Consider the following 20331-nt stretch of genomic DNA (forward strand, 5'->3'; position numbering starts at 1 on the left):
CTTTGAATCCAACAGCATAATGTCAACATTTAAAGATTTGTCTGTGAGTGTATTTTAAAGTATGTGTCTTCCCATATGGTCTAGCGGTTAGGATTCCTGGTTTTTCACCCAGGTGCCCGGGTTCAACTCCCGGTATGGGAAAGAATAATCTTGTCATTAGGTACGCAGTTGTGTAACAACAGATGCTGCATTTTAACTGGCAGCAGTTTCACACAACACAACATATTCCCTCAGCAACAGGAAATGTGACATGTTATGTAGATTCAATTATACAAGGCTTTTAAACGTTGAATACACTTCATTGCTGCATTTCTTGCTCTGCAGTAAAATTCATGCGACAACAGAAGATCAAATTAAGATATGCATCTGTAACAGAAATCCCAAGGAACCTTGTCGCTGACAGACACTATGACTGTGTATACTGGCCTAGGTGTGACCTGACTTCAGCTTGGCCGTGCGGCCAGTTTCACAATGGATAACGTGTCTGATAACAGGTCGGAAGATTGAATATTTGACTCCTGTTTGGTTCAAAACTAGATTTATTTGACCAAATCAAGCTGGGAAAAATACTGTATACTTTTCATTGTGTCTGGCAGTTCTCGATTCAAACACATTTTAGACTGATTTTATATGGGACTTTTCCCAAACATCTCTGGGAAAAAGATGGAGCTTGTAATTACAACAAGCATCATTTCAATGTTTATGGATTTGTCTGTGATGTTTTTTTAAGTAACTGTCTTCCCATATGGTCTGGCGTTTAGGATTCCTGGTTTTCGCCCGGGTTGAACTCCCAGTATGGGAAAGAACATCTTGTCATTTGTGATGCACTTGTGTAAGAACAGATACCACATTTTAAATGGCAGCAGAATCACACAACACAACAATATTCCCCAAGCAACAGGAAATGTGACATGTTTTGTAGATTCATAATTTACAAGACTTTTTAAACATTGATACACTTCAAGTTTGCATTTCTTGCTCTGCAGTAAAATTCATGGAACAACAGGAGGATCAAATTAAGATATGCATCTGAAACAGAAAACCAAGGAACCTTGTTGTTGACAGACGCTATGACTGTGTACACTGGTCTAGCTGTGACCTGACTTCAGCTTAGATGTGGGGCCAGTGGCGCAATGGATAACGTGTCTGACTACGGATCAGAAGATTCTAGGTTCGACTCCTGGCTGGCTCAATACTTTATTTAATTGATTGAAATCAAGCTGGGAATGATACTGTATACCTTTCAGTGCTTCTGGCTGTTCTCACTTCAAACACATTTTAGACGGATTTCATCTGGACATTCCCCATCATCTCTGAGAAAAATGATGGAGCTTTGAAATCCAACAGGCATAATGTCAACATTTAAAGATTTGTCTGTGATGTGTATTTTAAGTATGTGTCTTCCCATATGGTCTAGCGGTTAGGATTCCTGGTTTTCACCCAGGTGGCCCGGGTTCAACTCCCGGTATGGGAAAGAATATCTTGTCATTAGGTACGCAGTTGTGTAACAACAGATGCTGCATTTTAACTGGCAGCAGTTTCACACAACACAACAATATTCCCTCAGCAACAGGAAATGTGACATGTTATGTAGATTCAGATTATACAAGGCTTTTTAAACGTTGAATACACTTCATTGCTGCATTTCTTGCTCTGCAGTAAAATTCATGCGACAACAGGAAGATCAAATTAAGATATGCATCTGTAACAGAAATCCCAAGGAACCTTGTCGCTGACAGACACTATGACTGTGTATACTGGCCTAGGTGTGACCTGACTTCAGCTTGGCCGTGCGGCCAGTTTCACAATGGATAACGTGTCTGATAACAGGTCGGAAGATTGAATATTTGACTCCTGTTTGGTTCAAAACTAGATTTATTTGACCAAAATCAAGCTGGGAAAAATACTGTATACTTTTCATTGTGTCTGGCAGTTCTCGATTCAAACACATTTTAGACTGATTTTATATGGGACTTTTCCCAAACATCTCTGAGAAAAAAGATGGAGCTTGTAATTACAACAAGCATCATTTCAATGTTTATGGATTTGTCTGTGATGTTTTTTTTAAGTAACTGTCTTCCCATATGGTCTGGCGTTTAGGATTCCTGGTTTTCGCCCGGGTTGAACTCCCAGTATGGGAAAGAACATCTTGTCATTTGTGATGCACTTGTGTAAGAACAGATACCACATTTTAAATGGCAGCAGAATCACACAACACAACAATATTCCCCAAGCAACAGGAAATGTGACATGTTTTGTAGATTCATAATTTACAAGACTTTTTAAACATTGATACACTTCAAGTTTGCATTTCTTGCTCTGCAGTAAAATTCATGGAACAACAGGAGGATCAAATTAAGATATGCATCTGAAACAGAAAACCAAGGAACCTTGTTGTTGACAGACGCTATGACTGTGTACACTGGTCTAGCTGTGACCTGACTTCAGCTTAGATGTGGGGCCAGTGGCGCAATGGATAACGTGTCTGACTACGGATCAGAAGATTCTAGGTTCGACTCCTGGCTGGCTCAATACTTTATTTAATTGATTGAAATCAAGCTGGGAATGATACTGTATACCTTTCAGTGCTTCTGGCTGTTCTCACTTCAAACACATTTTAGACGGATTTCATCTGGACATTCCCCATCATCTCTGAGAAAAATGATGGAGCTTTGAAATCCAACAGGCATAATGTCAACATTTAAAGATTTGTCTGTGATGTGTATTTTAAGTATGTGTCTTCCCATATGGTCTAGCGGTTAGGATTCCTGGTTTTCACCCAGGTGGCCCGGGTTCAACTCCCGGTATGGGAAAGAATATCTTGTCATTAGGTACGCAGTTGTGTAACAACAGATGCTGCATTTTAACTGGCAGCAGTTTCACACAACACAACAATATTCCCTCAGCAACAGGAAATGTGACATGTTATGTAGATTCAGATTATACAAGGCTTTTTAAACGTTGAATACACTTCATTGCTGCATTTCTTGCTCTGCAGTAAAATTCATGCGACAACAGGAAGATCAAATTAAGATATGCATCTGTAACAGAAATCCCAAGGAACCTTGTCGCTGACAGACACTATGACTGTGTATACTGGCCTAGGTGTGACCTGACTTCAGCTTGGCCGTGCGGCCAGTTTCACAATGGATAACGTGTCTGATAACAGGTCGGAAGATTGAATATTTGACTCCTGTTTGGTTCAAAACTAGATTTATTTGACCAAAATCAAGCTGGGAAAAATACTGTATACTTTTCATTGTGTCTGGCAGTTCTCGATTCAAACACATTTTAGACTGATTTTATATGGGACTTTTCCCAAACATCTCTGAGAAAAAAGATGGAGCTTGTAATTACAACAAGCATCATTTCAATGTTTATGGATTTGTCTGTGATGTTTTTTTTAAGTAACTGTCTTCCCATATGGTCTGGCGTTTAGGATTCCTGGTTTTCGCCCGGGTTGAACTCCCAGTATGGGAAAGAACATCTTGTCATTTGTGATGCACTTGTGTAAGAACAGATACCACATTTTAAATGGCAGCAGAATCACACAACACAACAATATTCCCCAAGCAACAGGAAATGTGACATGTTTTGTAGATTCATAATTTACAAGACTTTTTAAACATTGATACACTTCAAGTTTGCATTTCTTGCTCTGCAGTAAAATTCATGGAACAACAGGAGGATCAAATTAAGATATGCATCTGAAACAGAAAACCAAGGAACCTTGTTGTTGACAGACGCTATGACTGTGTACACTGGTCTAGCTGTGACCTGACTTCAGCTTAGATGTGGGGCCAGTGGCGCAATGGATAACGTGTCTGACTACGGATCAGAAGATTCTAGGTTCGACTCCTGGCTGGCTCAATACTTTATTTAATTGATTGAAATCAAGCTGGGAATGATACTGTATACCTTTCAGTGCTTCTGGCTGTTCTCACTTCAAACACATTTTAGACGGATTTCATCTGGACATTCCCCATCATCTCTGAGAAAAATGATGGAGCTTTGAAATCCAACAGGCATAATGTCAACATTTAAAGATTTGTCTGTGATGTGTATTTTAAGTATGTGTCTTCCCATATGGTCTAGCGGTTAGGATTCCTGGTTTTCACCCAGGTGGCCCGGGTTCAACTCCCGGTATGGGAAAGAATATCTTGTCATTAGGTACGCAGTTGTGTAACAACAGATGCTGCATTTTAACTGGCAGCAGTTTCACACAACACAACAATATTCCCTCAGCAACAGGAAATGTGACATGTTATGTAGATTCAGATTATACAAGGCTTTTTAAACGTTGAATACACTTCATTGCTGCATTTCTTGCTCTGCAGTAAAATTCATGCGACAACAGGAAGATCAAATTAAGATATGCATCTGTAACAGAAATCCCAAGGAACCTTGTCGCTGACAGACACTATGACTGTGTATACTGGCCTAGGTGTGACCTGACTTCAGCTTGGCCGTGCGGCCAGTTTCACAATGGATAACGTGTCTGATAACAGGTCGGAAGATTGAATATTTGACTCCTGTTTGGTTCAAAACTAGATTTATTTGACCAAAATCAAGCTGGGAAAAATACTGTATACTTTTCATTGTGTCTGGCAGTTCTCGATTCAAACACATTTTAGACTGATTTTATATGGGACTTTTCCCAAACATCTCTGAGAAAAAAGATGGAGCTTGTAATTACAACAAGCATCATTTCAATGTTTATGGATTTGTCTGTGATGTTTTTTTTAAGTAACTGTCTTCCCATATGGTCTGGCGTTTAGGATTCCTGGTTTTCGCCCGGGTTGAACTCCCAGTATGGGAAAGAACATCTTGTCATTTGTGATGCACTTGTGTAAGAACAGATACCACATTTTAAATGGCAGCAGAATCACACAACACAACAATATTCCCCAAGCAACAGGAAATGTGACATGTTTTGTAGATTCATAATTTACAAGACTTTTTAAACATTGATACACTTCAAGTTTGCATTTCTTGCTCTGCAGTAAAATTCATGGAACAACAGGAGGATCAAATTAAGATATGCATCTGAAACAGAAAACCAAGGAACCTTGTTGTTGACAGACGCTATGACTGTGTACACTGGTCTAGCTGTGACCTGACTTCAGCTTAGATGTGGGGCCAGTGGCGCAATGGATAACGTGTCTGACTACGGATCAGAAGATTCTAGGTTCGACTCCTGGCTGGCTCAATACTTTATTTAATTGATTGAAATCAAGCTGGGAATGATACTGTATACCTTTCAGTGCTTCTGGCTGTTCTCACTTCAAACACATTTTAGACGGATTTCATCTGGACATTCCCCATCATCTCTGAGAAAAATGATGGAGCTTTGAAATCCAACAGGCATAATGTCAACATTTAAAGATTTGTCTGTGATGTGTATTTTAAGTATGTGTCTTCCCATATGGTCTAGCGGTTAGGATTCCTGGTTTTCACCCAGGTGGCCCGGGTTCAACTCCCGGTATGGGAAAGAATATCTTGTCATTAGGTACGCAGTTGTGTAACAACAGATGCTGCATTTTAACTGGCAGCAGTTTCACACAACACAACAATATTCCCTCAGCAACAGGAAATGTGACATGTTATGTAGATTCAGATTATACAAGGCTTTTTAAACGTTGAATACACTTCATTGCTGCATTTCTTGCTCTGCAGTAAAATTCATGCGACAACAGGAAGATCAAATTAAGATATGCATCTGTAACAGAAATCCCAAGGAACCTTGTCGCTGACAGACACTATGACTGTGTATACTGGCCTAGGTGTGACCTGACTTCAGCTTGGCCGTGCGGCCAGTTTCACAATGGATAACGTGTCTGATAACAGGTCGGAAGATTGAATATTTGACTCCTGTTTGGTTCAAAACTAGATTTATTTGACCAAAATCAAGCTGGGAAAAATACTGTATACTTTTCATTGTGTCTGGCAGTTCTCGATTCAAACACATTTTAGACTGATTTTATATGGGACTTTTCCCAAACATCTCTGAGAAAAAAGATGGAGCTTGTAATTACAACAAGCATCATTTCAATGTTTATGGATTTGTCTGTGATGTTTTTTTTAAGTAACTGTCTTCCCATATGGTCTGGCGTTTAGGATTCCTGGTTTTCGCCCGGGTTGAACTCCCAGTATGGGAAAGAACATCTTGTCATTTGTGATGCACTTGTGTAAGAACAGATACCACATTTTAAATGGCAGCAGAATCACACAACACAACAATATTCCCCAAGCAACAGGAAATGTGACATGTTTTGTAGATTCATAATTTACAAGACTTTTTAAACATTGATACACTTCAAGTTTGCATTTCTTGCTCTGCAGTAAAATTCATGGAACAACAGGAGGATCAAATTAAGATATGCATCTGAAACAGAAAACCAAGGAACCTTGTTGTTGACAGACGCTATGACTGTGTACACTGGTCTAGCTGTGACCTGACTTCAGCTTAGATGTGGGGCCAGTGGCGCAATGGATAACGTGTCTGACTACGGATCAGAAGATTCTAGGTTCGACTCCTGGCTGGCTCAATACTTTATTTAATTGATTGAAATCAAGCTGGGAATGATACTGTATACCTTTCAGTGCTTCTGGCTGTTCTCACTTCAAACACATTTTAGACGGATTTCATCTGGACATTCCCCATCATCTCTGAGAAAAATGATGGAGCTTTGAAATCCAACAGGCATAATGTCAACATTTAAAGATTTGTCTGTGATGTGTATTTTAAGTATGTGTCTTCCCATATGGTCTAGCGGTTAGGATTCCTGGTTTTCACCCAGGTGGCCCGGGTTCAACTCCCGGTATGGGAAAGAATATCTTGTCATTAGGTACGCAGTTGTGTAACAACAGATGCTGCATTTTAACTGGCAGCAGTTTCACACAACACAACAATATTCCCTCAGCAACAGGAAATGTGACATGTTATGTAGATTCAAATTATACAAGGCTTTTTAAACGTTGAATACACTTCATTGCTGCATTTCTTGCTCTGCAGTAAAATTCATGCGACAACAGGAGGATCAAATTAAGATATGCATCTGAAACAGAAAACCATGGAACCTTGTTGTTGACAGACGCTATGACTGTGTACACTGGTCTAGCTGTGACCTGACTTCAGCTTAGATGTGGGGCCAGTGGCGCAATGGATAACGTGTCTGACTACGGATCAGAAGATTCTAGGTTCGACTCCTGGCTGGCTCAATACTTTATTTAATTGATTGAAAATCAAGCTGGGAATGATACTGTATACCTTTCAGTGCTTCTGGCTGTTCTCACTTCAAACACATTTTAGACGGATTTCATCTGGACATTCCCCATCATCTCTGAGAAAATGATGGAGCTTTGAAATCCAACAGGCATAATGTCAACATTTAAAGATTTGTCTGTGATGTGTATTTTAAGTATGTGTCTTCCCATATGGTCTAGCGGTTAGGATTCCTGGTTTTCACCCAGGTGGCCCGGGTTCAACTCCCGGTATGGGAAAGAATATCTTGTCATTAGGTACGCAGTTGTGTAACAACAGATGCTGCATTTTAACTGGCAGCAGTTTCACACAACACAACAATATTCCCTCAGCAACAGGAAATGTGACATGTTATGTAGATTCAGATTATACAAGGCTTTTTAAACGTTGAATACACTTCATTGCTGCATTTCTTGCTCTGCAGTAAAATTCATGCGACAACAGGAAGATCAAATTAAGATATGCATCTGTAACAGAAATCCCAAGGAACCTTGTCGCTGACAGACACTATGACTGTGTATACTGGCCTAGGTGTGACCTGACTTCAGCTTGGCCGTGCGGCCAGTTTCACAATGGATAACGTGTCTGATAACAGGTCGGAAGATTGAATATTTGACTCCTGTTTGGTTCAAAACTAGATTTATTTGACCAAAATCAAGCTGGGAAAAATACTGTATACTTTTCATTGTGTCTGGCAGTTCTCGATTCAAACACATTTTAGACTGATTTTATATGGGACTTTTCCCAAACATCTCTGAGAAAAAAGATGGAGCTTGTAATTACAACAAGCATCATTTCAATGTTTATGGATTTGTCTGTGATGTTTTTTTTAAGTAACTGTCTTCCCATATGGTCTGGCGTTTAGGATTCCTGGTTTTCGCCCGGGTTGAACTCCCAGTATGGGAAAGAACATCTTGTCATTTGTGATGCACTTGTGTAAGAACAGATACCACATTTTAAATGGCAGCAGAATCACACAACACAACAATATTCCCCAAGCAACAGGAAATGTGACATGTTTTGTAGATTCATAATTTACAAGACTTTTTAAACATTGATACACTTCAAGTTTGCATTTCTTGCTCTGCAGTAAAATTCATGGAACAACAGGAGGATCAAATTAAGATATGCATCTGAAACAGAAAACCAAGGAACCTTGTTGTTGACAGACGCTATGACTGTGTACACTGGTCTAGCTGTGACCTGACTTCAGCTTAGATGTGGGGCCAGTGGCGCAATGGATAACGTGTCTGACTACGGATCAGAAGATTCTAGGTTCGACTCCTGGCTGGCTCAATACTTTATTTAATTGATTGAAATCAAGCTGGGAATGATACTGTATACCTTTCAGTGCTTCTGGCTGTTCTCACTTCAAACACATTTTAGACGGATTTCATCTGGACATTCCCCATCATCTCTGAGAAAAATGATGGAGCTTTGAAATCCAACAGGCATAATGTCAACATTTAAAGATTTGTCTGTGATGTGTATTTTAAGTATGTGTCTTCCCATATGGTCTAGCGGTTAGGATTCCTGGTTTTCACCCAGGTGGCCCGGGTTCAACTCCCGGTATGGGAAAGAATATCTTGTCATTAGGTACGCAGTTGTGTAACAACAGATGCTGCATTTTAACTGGCAGCAGTTTCACACAACACAACAATATTCCCTCAGCAACAGGAAATGTGACATGTTATGTAGATTCAGATTATACAAGGCTTTTTAAACGTTGAATACACTTCATTGCTGCATTTCTTGCTCTGCAGTAAAATTCATGCGACAACAGGAAGATCAAATTAAGATATGCATCTGTAACAGAAATCCCAAGGAACCTTGTCGCTGACAGACACTATGACTGTGTATACTGGCCTAGGTGTGACCTGACTTCAGCTTGGCCGTGCGGCCAGTTTCACAATGGATAACGTGTCTGATAACAGGTCGGAAGATTGAATATTTGACTCCTGTTTGGTTCAAAACTAGATTTATTTGACCAAAATCAAGCTGGGAAAAATACTGTATACTTTTCATTGTGTCTGGCAGTTCTCGATTCAAACACATTTTAGACTGATTTTATATGGGACTTTTCCCAAACATCTCTGAGAAAAAAGATGGAGCTTGTAATTACAACAAGCATCATTTCAATGTTTATGGATTTGTCTGTGATGTTTTTTTTAAGTAACTGTCTTCCCATATGGTCTGGCGTTTAGGATTCCTGGTTTTCGCCCGGGTTGAACTCCCAGTATGGGAAAGAACATCTTGTCATTTGTGATGCACTTGTGTAAGAACAGATACCACATTTTAAATGGCAGCAGAATCACACAACACAACAATATTCCCCAAGCAACAGGAAATGTGACATGTTTTGTAGATTCATAATTTACAAGACTTTTTAAACATTGATACACTTCAAGTTTGCATTTCTTGCTCTGCAGTAAAATTCATGGAACAACAGGAGGATCAAATTAAGATATGCATCTGAAACAGAAAACCAAGGAACCTTGTTGTTGACAGACGCTATGACTGTGTACACTGGTCTAGCTGTGACCTGACTTCAGCTTAGATGTGGGGCCAGTGGCGCAATGGATAACGTGTCTGACTACGGATCAGAAGATTCTAGGTTCGACTCCTGGCTGGCTCAATACTTTATTTAATTGATTGAAATCAAGCTGGGAATGATACTGTATACCTTTCAGTGCTTCTGGCTGTTCTCACTTCAAACACATTTTAGACGGATTTCATCTGGACATTCCCCATCATCTCTGAGAAAAATGATGGAGCTTTGAAATCCAACAGGCATAATGTCAACATTTAAAGATTTGTCTGTGATGTGTATTTTAAGTATGTGTCTTCCCATATGGTCTAGCGGTTAGGATTCCTGGTTTTCACCCAGGTGGCCCGGGTTCAACTCCCGGTATGGGAAAGAATATCTTGTCATTAGGTACGCAGTTGTGTAACAACAGATGCTGCATTTTAACTGGCAGCAGTTTCACACAACACAACAATATTCCCTCAGCAACAGGAAATGTGACATGTTATGTAGATTCAGATTATACAAGGCTTTTTAAACGTTGAATACACTTCATTGCTGCATTTCTTGCTCTGCAGTAAAATTCATGCGACAACAGGAAGATCAAATTAAGATATGCATCTGTAACAGAAATCCCAAGGAACCTTGTCGCTGACAGACACTATGACTGTGTATACTGGCCTAGGTGTGACCTGACTTCAGCTTGGCCGTGCGGCCAGTTTCACAATGGATAACGTGTCTGATAACAGGTCGGAAGATTGAATATTTGACTCCTGTTTGGTTCAAAACTAGATTTATTTGACCAAAATCAAGCTGGGAAAAATACTGTATACTTTTCATTGTGTCTGGCAGTTCTCGATTCAAACACATTTTAGACTGATTTTATATGGGACTTTTCCCAAACATCTCTGAGAAAAAAGATGGAGCTTGTAATTACAACAAGCATCATTTCAATGTTTATGGATTTGTCTGTGATGTTTTTTTTAAGTAACTGTCTTCCCATATGGTCTGGCGTTTAGGATTCCTGGTTTTCGCCCGGGTTGAACTCCCAGTATGGGAAAGAACATCTTGTCATTTGTGATGCACTTGTGTAAGAACAGATACCACATTTTAAATGGCAGCAGAATCACACAACACAACAATATTCCCCAAGCAACAGGAAATGTGACATGTTTTGTAGATTCATAATTTACAAGACTTTTTAAACATTGATACACTTCAAGTTTGCATTTCTTGCTCTGCAGTAAAATTCATGGAACAACAGGAGGATCAAATTAAGATATGCATCTGAAACAGAAAACCAAGGAACCTTGTTGTTGACAGACGCTATGACTGTGTACACTGGTCTAGCTGTGACCTGACTTCAGCTTAGATGTGGGGCCAGTGGCGCAATGGATAACGTGTCTGACTACGGATCAGAAGATTCTAGGTTCGACTCCTGGCTGGCTCAATACTTTATTTAATTGATTGAAATCAAGCTGGGAATGATACTGTATACCTTTCAGTGCTTCTGGCTGTTCTCACTTCAAACACATTTTAGACGGATTTCATCTGGACATTCCCCATCATCTCTGAGAAAAATGATGGAGCTTTGAAATCCAACAGGCATAATGTCAACATTTAAAGATTTGTCTGTGATGTGTATTTTAAGTATGTGTCTTCCCATATGGTCTAGCGGTTAGGATTCCTGGTTTTCACCCAGGTGGCCCGGGTTCAACTCCCGGTATGGGAAAGAATATCTTGTCATTAGGTACGCAGTTGTGTAACAACAGATGCTGCATTTTAACTGGCAGCAGTTTCACACAACACAACAATATTCCCTCAGCAACAGGAAATGTGACATGTTATGTAGATTCAGATTATACAAGGCTTTTTAAACGTTGAATACACTTCATTGCTGCATTTCTTGCTCTGCAGTAAAATTCATGCGACAACAGGAAGATCAAATTAAGATATGCATCTGTAACAGAAATCCCAAGGAACCTTGTCGCTGACAGACACTATGACTGTGTATACTGGCCTAGGTGTGACCTGACTTCAGCTTGGCCGTGCGGCCAGTTTCACAATGGATAACGTGTCTGATAACAGGTCGGAAGATTGAATATTTGACTCCTGTTTGGTTCAAAACTAGATTTATTTGACCAAAATCAAGCTGGGAAAAATACTGTATACTTTTCATTGTGTCTGGCAGTTCTCGATTCAAACACATTTTAGACTGATTTTATATGGGACTTTTCCCAAACATCTCTGAGAAAAAAGATGGAGCTTGTAATTACAACAAGCATCATTTCAATGTTTATGGATTTGTCTGTGATGTTTTTTTTAAGTAACTGTCTTCCCATATGGTCTGGCGTTTAGGATTCCTGGTTTTCGCCCGGGTTGAACTCCCAGTATGGGAAAGAACATCTTGTCATTTGTGATGCACTTGTGTAAGAACAGATACCACATTTTAAATGGCAGCAGAATCACACAACACAACAATATTCCCCAAGCAACAGGAAATGTGACATGTTTTGTAGATTCATAATTTACAAGACTTTTTAAACATTGATACACTTCAAGTTTGCATTTCTTGCTCTGCAGTAAAATTCATGGAACAACAGGAGGATCAAATTAAGATATGCATCTGAAACAGAAAACCAAGGAACCTTGTTGTTGACAGACGCTATGACTGTGTACACTGGTCTAGCTGTGACCTGACTTCAGCTTAGATGTGGGGCCAGTGGCGCAATGGATAACGTGTCTGACTACGGATCAGAAGATTCTAGGTTCGACTCCTGGCTGGCTCAATACTTTATTTAATTGATTGAAATCAAGCTGGGAATGATACTGTATACCTTTCAGTGCTTCTGGCTGTTCTCACTTCAAACACATTTTAGACGGATTTCATCTGGACATTCCCCATCATCTCTGAGAAAAATGATGGAGCTTTGAAATCCAACAGGCATAATGTCAACATTTAAAGATTTGTCTGTGATGTGTATTTTAAGTATGTGTCTTCCCATATGGTCTAGCGGTTAGGATTCCTGGTTTTCACCCAGGTGGCCCGGGTTCAACTCCCGGTATGGGAAAGAATATCTTGTCATTAGGTACGCAGTTGTGTAACAACAGATGCTGCATTTTAACTGGCAGCAGTTTCACACAACACAACAATATTCCCTCAGCAACAGGAAATGTGACATGTTATGTAGATTCAAATTATACAAGGCTTTTTAAACGTTGAATACACTTCATGGCTGCATTTCTTGCTCTGCAGTAAAATTCATGCGACAACAGGAAGATCAAATTAAGATATGCATCTGTAACAGAAATCCCAAGGAACCTTGTCGCTGACAGACACTATGACTGTGTATACTGGCCTAGGTGTGACCTGACTTCAGCTTGGCCGTGCGGCCAGTTGCACAATGGATAACGTGTCTGATAACAGGTCAGAAGATTGAATATTTGACTCCTGTTTGGTTCAAAACTAGATTTATTTGACCAAAATCAAGCTGGGAAAAATACTGTATACTTTTCATTGTGTCTGGCAGTTCTCGATTCAAACACATTTTAGACTGATTTTATATGGGACTTTTCCCAAACATCTCTGAGAAAAAAGATGGAGCTTGTAATTACAACAAGCATCATTTCAATGTTTATGGATTTGTCTGTGATGTTTTTTTAAGTAACTGTCTTCCCATATGGTCTGGCGGTTAGGATTCCTGGTTTTCGCCCGGGTTGAACTCCCAGTATGGGAAAGAACATCTTGTCATTTGTGATGCACTTGTGTAAGAACAGATACCACATTTTAAATGGCAGCAGATCACACAACACAACAATATTCCCTCAGCAACAGGAAATGTGACATGTTTTGTAGATTCATAATTTACAAGACTTTTTAAACATTGATACACTTCAAGTTTGCATTTCTTGCTCTGCAGTAAAATTCATGGAACAACAGGAGGATCAAATTAAGATATGCATCTGAAACAGAAAACCAAGGAACCTTGTTGTTGACAGACGCTATGACTGTGTACACTGGTCTAGCTGTGACCTGACTTCAGCTTGGCCGTGCGGCCAGTTTCACAATGGATAACGTGTCTGATAACAGGTCGGAAGATTGAATATTTGACTCCTGTTTGGTTCAAAACTAGATTTATTTGACCAAAATCAAGCTGGGAAAAATACTGTATACTTTTCATTGTGTCTGGCAGTTCTCGATTCAAACACATTTTAGACTGATTTTATATGGGACTTTTCCCAAACATCTCTGAGAAAAAAGATGGAGCTTGTAATTACAACAAGCATCATTTCAATGTTTATGGATTTGTCTGTGATGTTTTTTTAAGTAACTGTCTTCCCATATGGTCTGGCGTTTAGGATTCCTGGTTTTCGCCCGGGTTGAACTCCCAGTATGGGAAAGAACATCTTGTCATTTGTGATGCACTTGTGTAAGAACAGATACCACATTTTAAATGGCAGCAGAATCACACAACACAACAATATTCCCCAAGCAACAGGAAATGTGACATGTTTTGTAGATTCATAATTTACAAGACTTTTTAAACATTGATACACTTCAAGTTTGCATTTCTTGCTCTGCAGTAAAATTCATGGAACAACAGGAGGATCAAATTAAGATATGCATCTGAAACAGAAAACCAAGGAACCTTGTTGTTGACAGACGCTATGACTGTGTACACTGGTCTAGCTGTGACCTGACTTCAGCTTAGATGTGGGGCCAGTGGCGCAATGGATAACGTGTCTGACTACGGATCAGAAGATTCTAGGTTCGACTCCTGGCTGGCTCAATACTTTATTTAATTGATTGAAATCAAGCTGGGAATGATACTGTATACCTTTCAGTGCTTCTGGCTGTTCTCACTTCAAACACATTTTAGACGGATTTCATCTGGACATTCCCCATCATCTCTGAGAAAAATGATGGAGCTTTGAAATCCAACAGGCATAATGTCAACATTTAAAGATTTGTCTGTGATGTGTATTTTAAGTATGTGTCTTCCCATATGGTCTAGCGGTTAGGATTCCTGGTTTTCACCCAGGTGGCCCGGGTTCAACTCCCGGTATGGGAAAGAATATCTTGTCATTAGGTACGCAGTTGTGTAACAACAGATGCTGCATTTTAACTGGCAGCAGTTTCACACAACACAACAATATTCCCTCAGCAACAGGAAATGTGACATGTTATGTAGATTCAAATTATACAAGGCTTTTTAAACGTTGAATACACTTCATGGCTGCATTTCTTGCTCTGCAGTAAAATTCATGCGACAACAGGAAGATCAAATTAAGATATGCATCTGTAACAGAAATCCCAAGGAACCTTGTCGCTGACAGACACTATGACTGTGTATACTGGCCTAGGTGTGACCTGACTTCAGCTTGGCCGTGCGGCCAGTTGCACAATGGATAACGTGTCTGATAACAGGTCAGAAGATTGAATATTTGACTCCTGTTTGGTTCAAAACTAGATTTATTTGACCAAAATCAAGCTGGGAAAAATACTGTATACTTTTCATTGTGTCTGGCAGTTCTCGATTCAAACACATTTTAGACTGATTTTATATGGGACTTTTCCCCAACATCTCTGAGAAAAAAGATGGAGCTTGTAATTACAACAAGCATCATTTCAATGTTTATGGATTTGTCTGTGATGTGTATTTTCAGTATGTGTCTTCCCATATGGTCTAGCGGTTAGGATTCCTGGTTTTCACCCAGGTGGCCCGGGTTCAACTCCCGGTATGGGAAAGAATATCTTGTCATTAGGTACGCAGTTGTGTAACAACAGATGCTGCATTTTAACTGGCAGCAGTTTCACACAACACAACAATATTCCCTCAGCAACAGGAAATGTGACATGTTATGTAGATTCAGATTATACAAGGCTTTTTAAACGTTGAATACACTTCATTGCTGCATTTCTTGCTCTGCAGTAAAATTCATGCGACAACAGGAAGATCAAATTAAGATATGCATCTGTAACAGAAATCCCAAGGAACCTTGTCGCTGACAGACACTATGACTGTGTATACTGGCCTAGGTGTGACCTGACTTCAGCTTGGCCGTGCGGCCAGTTTCACAATGGATAACGTGTCTGATAACAGGTCGGAAGATTGAATATTTGACTCCTGTTTGGTTCAAAACTAGATTTATTTGACCAAAATCAAGCTGGGAAAAATACTGTATACTTTTCATTGTGTCTGGCAGTTCTCGATTCAAACACATTTTAGACTGATTTTATATGGGACTTTTCCCAAACATCTCTGAGAAAAAAGATGGAGCTTGTAATTACAACAAGCATCATTTCAATGTTTATGGATTTGTCTGTGATGTTTTTTTAAGTAACTGTCTTCCCATATGGTCTGGCGTTTAGGATTCCTGGTTTTCGCCCGGGTTGAACTCCCAGTATGGGAAAGAACATCTTGTCATTTGTGATGCACTTGTGTAAGAACAGATACCACATTTTAAATGGCAGCAGAATCACACAACACAACAATATTCCCCAAGCAACAGGAAATGTGACATGTTTTGTAGATTCATAATTTACAAGACTTTTTAAACATTGATACACTTCAAGTTTGCATTTCTTGCTCTGCAGTAAAATTCATGGAACAACAGGAGGATCAAATTAAGATATGCATCTGAAACAGAAAACCAAGGAACCTTGTTGTTGACAGACGCTATGACTGTGTACACTGGTCTAGCTGTGACCTGACTTCAGCTTAGATGTGGGGCCAGTGGCGCAATGGATAACGTGTCTGACTACGGATCAGAAGATTCTAGGTTCGACTCCTGGCTGGCTCAATACTTTATTTAATTGATTGAAATCAAGCTGGGAATGATACTGTATACCTTTCAGTGCTTCTGGCTGTTCTCACTTCAAACACATTTTAGACGGATTTCATCTGGACATTCCCCATCATCTCTGAGAAAAATGATGGAGCTTTGAAATCCAACAGGCATAATGTCAACATTTAAAGATTTGTCTGTGATGTGTATTTTAAGTATGTGTCTTCCCATATGGTCTAGCGGTTAGGATTCCTGGTTTTCACCCAGGTGGCCCGGGTTCAACTCCCGGTATGGGAAAGAATATCTTGTCATTAGGTACGCAGTTGTGTAACAACAGATGCTGCATTTTAACTGGCAGCAGTTTCACACAACACAACAATATTCCCTCAGCAACAGGAAATGTGACATGTTATGTAGATTCAGATTATACAAGGCTTTTTAAACGTTGAATACACTTCATTGCTGCATTTCTTGCTCTGCAGTAAAATTCATGCGACAACAGGAAGATCAAATTAAGATATGCATCTGTAACAGAAATCCCAAGGAACCTTGTCGCTGACAGACACTATGACTGTGTATACTGGCCTAGGTGTGACCTGACTTCAGCTTGGCCGTGCGGCCAGTTTCACAATGGATAACGTGTCTGATAACAGGTCGGAAGATTGAATATTTGACTCCTGTTTGGTTCAAAACTAGATTTATTTGACCAAAATCAAGCTGGGAAAAATACTGTATACTTTTCATTGTGTCTGGCAGTTCTCGATTCAAACACATTTTAGACTGATTTTATATGGGACTTTTCCCAAACATCTCTGAGAAAAAAGATGGAGCTTGTAATTACAACAAGCATCATTTCAATGTTTATGGATTTGTCTGTGATGTTTTTTTTAAGTAACTGTCTTCCCATATGGTCTGGCGTTTAGGATTCCTGGTTTTCGCCCGGGTTGAACTCCCAGTATGGGAAAGAACATCTTGTCATTTGTGATGCACTTGTGTAAGAACAGATACCACATTTTAAATGGCAGCAGAATCACACAACACAACAATATTCCCCAAGCAACAGGAAATGTGACATGTTTTGTAGATTCATAATTTACAAGACTTTTTAAACATTGATACACTTCAAGTTTGCATTTCTTGCTCTGCAGTAAAATTCATGGAACAACAGGAGGATCAAATTAAGATATGCATCTGAAACAGAAAACCAAGGAACCTTGTTGTTGACAGACGCTATGACTGTGTACACTGGTCTAGCTGTGACCTGACTTCAGCTTAGATGTGGGGCCAGTGGCGCAATGGATAACGTGTCTGACTACGGATCAGAAGATTCTAGGTTCGACTCCTGGCTGGCTCAATACTTTATTTAATTGATTGAAATCAAGCTGGGAATGATACTGTATACCTTTCAGTGCTTCTGGCTGTTCTCACTTCAAACACATTTTAGACGGATTTCATCTGGACATTCCCCATCATCTCTGAGAAAAATGATGGAGCTTTGAAATCCAACAGGCATAATGTCAACATTTAAAGATTTGTCTGTGATGTGTATTTTAAGTATGTGTCTTCCCATATGGTCTAGCGGTTAGGATTCCTGGTTTTCACCCAGGTGGCCCGGGTTCAACTCCCGGTATGGGAAAGAATATCTTGTCATTAGGTACGCAGTTGTGTAACAACAGATGCTGCATTTTAACTGGCAGCAGTTTCACACAACACAACAATATTCCCTCAGCAACAGGAAATGTGACATGTTATGTAGATTCAAATTATACAAGGCTTTTTAAACGTTGAATACACTTCATGGCTGCATTTCTTGCTCTGCAGTAAAATTCATGCGACAACAGGAAGATCAAATTAAGATATGCATCTGTAACAGAAATCCCAAGGAACCTTGTCGCTGACAGACACTATGACTGTGTATACTGGCCTAGGTGTGACCTGACTTCAGCTTGGCCGTGCGGCCAGTTGCACAATGGATAACGTGTCTGATAACAGGTCAGAAGATTGAATATTTGACTCCTGTTTGGTTCAAAACTAGATTTATTTGACCAAAATCAAGCTGGGAAAAATACTGTATACTTTTCATTGTGTCTGGCAGTTCTCGATTCAAACACATTTTAGACTGATTTTATATGGGACTTTTCCCCAACATCTCTGAGAAAAAAGATGGAGCTTGTAATTACAACAAGCATCATTTCAATGTTTATGGATTTGTCTGTGATGTGTATTTTCAGTATGTGTCTTCCCATATGGTCTAGCGGTTAGGATTCCTGGTTTTCACCCAGGTGGCCCGGGTTCAACTCCCGGTATGGGAAAGAATATCTTGTCATTAGGTACGCAGTTGTGTAACAACAGATGCTGCATTTTAACTGGCAGCAGTTTCACACAACACAACAATATTCCCTCAGCAACAGGAAATGTGACATGTTATGTAGATTCAAATTATACAAGGCTTTTTAAACGTTGAATACACTTCATGGCTGCATTTCTTGCTCTGCAGTAAAATTCATGCGACAACAGGAAGATCAAATTAAGATATGCATCTGTAACAGAAATCCCAAGGAACCTTGTCGCTGACAGACACTATGACTGTGTATACTGGCCTAGGTGTGACCTGACTTCAGCTTGGCCGTGCGGCCAGTTTCACAATGGATAACGTGTCTGATAACAGGTCGGAAGATTGAATATTTGACTCCTGTTTGGTTCAAAACTAGATTTATTTGACCAAAATCAAGCTGGGAAAAATACTGTATACTTTTCATTGTGTCTGGCAGTTCTCGATTCAAACACATTTTAGACTGATTTTATATGGGACTTTTCCCAAACATCTCTGAGAAAAAAGATGGAGCTTGTAATTACAACAAGCATCATTTCAATGTTTATGGATTTGTCTGTGATGTTTTTTTAAGTAACTGTCTTCCCATATGGTCTGGCGTTTAGGATTCCTGGTTTTCGCCCGGGTTGAACTCCCAGTATGGGAAAGAACATCTTGTCATTTGTGATGCACTTGTGTAAGAACAGATACCACATTTTAAATGGCAGCAGAATCACACAACACAACAATATTCCCCAAGCAACAGGAAATGTGACATGTTTTGTAGATTCATAATTTACAAGACTTTTTAAACATTGATACACTTCAAGTTTGCATTTCTTGCTCTGCAGTAAAATTCATGTAACAACAGGAGGATCAAATTAAGATATGCATCTGAAACAGAAAACCAAGGAACCTTGTTGTTGACAGACGCTATGACTGTGTACACTGGTCTAGCTGTGACCTGACTTCAGCTTAGATGTGGGGCCAGTGGCGCAATGGATAACGTGTCTGACTACGGATCAGAAGATTCTAGGTTCGACTCCTGGCTGGCTCAATACTTTATTTAATTGATTGAAATCAAGCTGGGAATGATACTGTATACCTTTCAGTGCTTCTGGCTGTTCTCACTTCAAACACATTTTAGACGGATTTCATCTGGACATTCCCCATCATCTCTGAGAAAAATGATGGAGCTTTGAAATCCAACAGGCATAATGTCAACATTTAAAGATTTGTCTGTGATGTGTATTTTAAGTATGTGTCTTCCCATATGGTCTAGCGGTTAGGATTCCTGGTTTTCACCCAGGTGGCCCGGGTTCAACTCCCGGTATGGGAAAGAATATCTTGTCATTAGGTACGCAGTTGTGTAACAACAGATGCTGCATTTTAACTGGCAGCAGTTTCACACAACACAACAATATTCCCTCAGCAACAGGAAAT

The 20331-nt window shown here is 39.7% G+C and overlaps 31 non-coding genes across 31 annotated transcripts; all 31 read left to right on the forward strand.

The window, feature by feature from the left end:
- Positions 1-69: 69 nt before the first annotated feature.
- On the forward strand, positions 70-141 carry trnak-uuu (transfer RNA lysine (anticodon UUU)). The gene has a single exon. It is a non-coding gene; the product is annotated as a tRNA-Lys (tRNA).
- A 978-nt stretch (positions 142-1119) lies between these two features.
- On the forward strand, positions 1120-1192 carry trnar-acg (transfer RNA arginine (anticodon ACG)). Its single transcript has one exon. It is a non-coding gene; the product is annotated as a tRNA-Arg (tRNA).
- Positions 1193-1402: 210 nt separating this feature from the next.
- trnae-uuc (transfer RNA glutamic acid (anticodon UUC)) lies at positions 1403-1474 on the forward strand. The gene has a single exon. It is a non-coding gene; the product is annotated as a tRNA-Glu (tRNA).
- Positions 1475-2458: 984 nt separating this feature from the next.
- trnar-acg (transfer RNA arginine (anticodon ACG)) lies at positions 2459-2531 on the forward strand. The gene has a single exon. It is a non-coding gene; the product is annotated as a tRNA-Arg (tRNA).
- Positions 2532-2741: 210 nt separating this feature from the next.
- Positions 2742-2813, forward strand: trnae-uuc (transfer RNA glutamic acid (anticodon UUC)). The gene has a single exon. It is a non-coding gene; the product is annotated as a tRNA-Glu (tRNA).
- Positions 2814-3797: 984 nt separating this feature from the next.
- trnar-acg (transfer RNA arginine (anticodon ACG)) lies at positions 3798-3870 on the forward strand. Its single transcript has one exon. It is a non-coding gene; the product is annotated as a tRNA-Arg (tRNA).
- A 210-nt stretch (positions 3871-4080) lies between these two features.
- On the forward strand, positions 4081-4152 carry trnae-uuc (transfer RNA glutamic acid (anticodon UUC)). Its single transcript has one exon. It is a non-coding gene; the product is annotated as a tRNA-Glu (tRNA).
- Positions 4153-5136: 984 nt separating this feature from the next.
- On the forward strand, positions 5137-5209 carry trnar-acg (transfer RNA arginine (anticodon ACG)). Its single transcript has one exon. It is a non-coding gene; the product is annotated as a tRNA-Arg (tRNA).
- Positions 5210-5419: 210 nt separating this feature from the next.
- Positions 5420-5491, forward strand: trnae-uuc (transfer RNA glutamic acid (anticodon UUC)). The gene has a single exon. It is a non-coding gene; the product is annotated as a tRNA-Glu (tRNA).
- Positions 5492-6475: 984 nt separating this feature from the next.
- On the forward strand, positions 6476-6548 carry trnar-acg (transfer RNA arginine (anticodon ACG)). Its single transcript has one exon. It is a non-coding gene; the product is annotated as a tRNA-Arg (tRNA).
- Positions 6549-6758: 210 nt separating this feature from the next.
- trnae-uuc (transfer RNA glutamic acid (anticodon UUC)) lies at positions 6759-6830 on the forward strand. Its single transcript has one exon. It is a non-coding gene; the product is annotated as a tRNA-Glu (tRNA).
- Positions 6831-7148: 318 nt separating this feature from the next.
- On the forward strand, positions 7149-7221 carry trnar-acg (transfer RNA arginine (anticodon ACG)). Its single transcript has one exon. It is a non-coding gene; the product is annotated as a tRNA-Arg (tRNA).
- Positions 7222-7431: 210 nt separating this feature from the next.
- Positions 7432-7503, forward strand: trnae-uuc (transfer RNA glutamic acid (anticodon UUC)). Its single transcript has one exon. It is a non-coding gene; the product is annotated as a tRNA-Glu (tRNA).
- Positions 7504-8487: 984 nt separating this feature from the next.
- Positions 8488-8560, forward strand: trnar-acg (transfer RNA arginine (anticodon ACG)). Its single transcript has one exon. It is a non-coding gene; the product is annotated as a tRNA-Arg (tRNA).
- A 210-nt stretch (positions 8561-8770) lies between these two features.
- trnae-uuc (transfer RNA glutamic acid (anticodon UUC)) lies at positions 8771-8842 on the forward strand. Its single transcript has one exon. It is a non-coding gene; the product is annotated as a tRNA-Glu (tRNA).
- Positions 8843-9826: 984 nt separating this feature from the next.
- Positions 9827-9899, forward strand: trnar-acg (transfer RNA arginine (anticodon ACG)). The gene has a single exon. It is a non-coding gene; the product is annotated as a tRNA-Arg (tRNA).
- A 210-nt stretch (positions 9900-10109) lies between these two features.
- trnae-uuc (transfer RNA glutamic acid (anticodon UUC)) lies at positions 10110-10181 on the forward strand. Its single transcript has one exon. It is a non-coding gene; the product is annotated as a tRNA-Glu (tRNA).
- Positions 10182-11165: 984 nt separating this feature from the next.
- trnar-acg (transfer RNA arginine (anticodon ACG)) lies at positions 11166-11238 on the forward strand. The gene has a single exon. It is a non-coding gene; the product is annotated as a tRNA-Arg (tRNA).
- A 210-nt stretch (positions 11239-11448) lies between these two features.
- On the forward strand, positions 11449-11520 carry trnae-uuc (transfer RNA glutamic acid (anticodon UUC)). The gene has a single exon. It is a non-coding gene; the product is annotated as a tRNA-Glu (tRNA).
- Positions 11521-12504: 984 nt separating this feature from the next.
- Positions 12505-12577, forward strand: trnar-acg (transfer RNA arginine (anticodon ACG)). Its single transcript has one exon. It is a non-coding gene; the product is annotated as a tRNA-Arg (tRNA).
- Positions 12578-12787: 210 nt separating this feature from the next.
- trnae-uuc (transfer RNA glutamic acid (anticodon UUC)) lies at positions 12788-12859 on the forward strand. The gene has a single exon. It is a non-coding gene; the product is annotated as a tRNA-Glu (tRNA).
- A 1646-nt stretch (positions 12860-14505) lies between these two features.
- Positions 14506-14578, forward strand: trnar-acg (transfer RNA arginine (anticodon ACG)). The gene has a single exon. It is a non-coding gene; the product is annotated as a tRNA-Arg (tRNA).
- Positions 14579-14788: 210 nt separating this feature from the next.
- On the forward strand, positions 14789-14860 carry trnae-uuc (transfer RNA glutamic acid (anticodon UUC)). Its single transcript has one exon. It is a non-coding gene; the product is annotated as a tRNA-Glu (tRNA).
- Positions 14861-15464: 604 nt separating this feature from the next.
- trnae-uuc (transfer RNA glutamic acid (anticodon UUC)) lies at positions 15465-15536 on the forward strand. Its single transcript has one exon. It is a non-coding gene; the product is annotated as a tRNA-Glu (tRNA).
- Positions 15537-16519: 983 nt separating this feature from the next.
- trnar-acg (transfer RNA arginine (anticodon ACG)) lies at positions 16520-16592 on the forward strand. Its single transcript has one exon. It is a non-coding gene; the product is annotated as a tRNA-Arg (tRNA).
- Positions 16593-16802: 210 nt separating this feature from the next.
- On the forward strand, positions 16803-16874 carry trnae-uuc (transfer RNA glutamic acid (anticodon UUC)). Its single transcript has one exon. It is a non-coding gene; the product is annotated as a tRNA-Glu (tRNA).
- A 984-nt stretch (positions 16875-17858) lies between these two features.
- On the forward strand, positions 17859-17931 carry trnar-acg (transfer RNA arginine (anticodon ACG)). Its single transcript has one exon. It is a non-coding gene; the product is annotated as a tRNA-Arg (tRNA).
- A 210-nt stretch (positions 17932-18141) lies between these two features.
- Positions 18142-18213, forward strand: trnae-uuc (transfer RNA glutamic acid (anticodon UUC)). Its single transcript has one exon. It is a non-coding gene; the product is annotated as a tRNA-Glu (tRNA).
- Positions 18214-18817: 604 nt separating this feature from the next.
- Positions 18818-18889, forward strand: trnae-uuc (transfer RNA glutamic acid (anticodon UUC)). The gene has a single exon. It is a non-coding gene; the product is annotated as a tRNA-Glu (tRNA).
- Positions 18890-19872: 983 nt separating this feature from the next.
- On the forward strand, positions 19873-19945 carry trnar-acg (transfer RNA arginine (anticodon ACG)). The gene has a single exon. It is a non-coding gene; the product is annotated as a tRNA-Arg (tRNA).
- Positions 19946-20155: 210 nt separating this feature from the next.
- trnae-uuc (transfer RNA glutamic acid (anticodon UUC)) lies at positions 20156-20227 on the forward strand. The gene has a single exon. It is a non-coding gene; the product is annotated as a tRNA-Glu (tRNA).
- The last annotated feature ends 104 nt before the right edge of the window (positions 20228-20331 follow it).

This window comes from Oncorhynchus kisutch, unplaced genomic scaffold, assembly GCF_002021735.2.
Source record: "Oncorhynchus kisutch isolate 150728-3 unplaced genomic scaffold, Okis_V2 scaffold2004, whole genome shotgun sequence".
NCBI classification, from domain to species: Eukaryota; Metazoa; Chordata; class Actinopteri; order Salmoniformes; family Salmonidae; genus Oncorhynchus; species Oncorhynchus kisutch.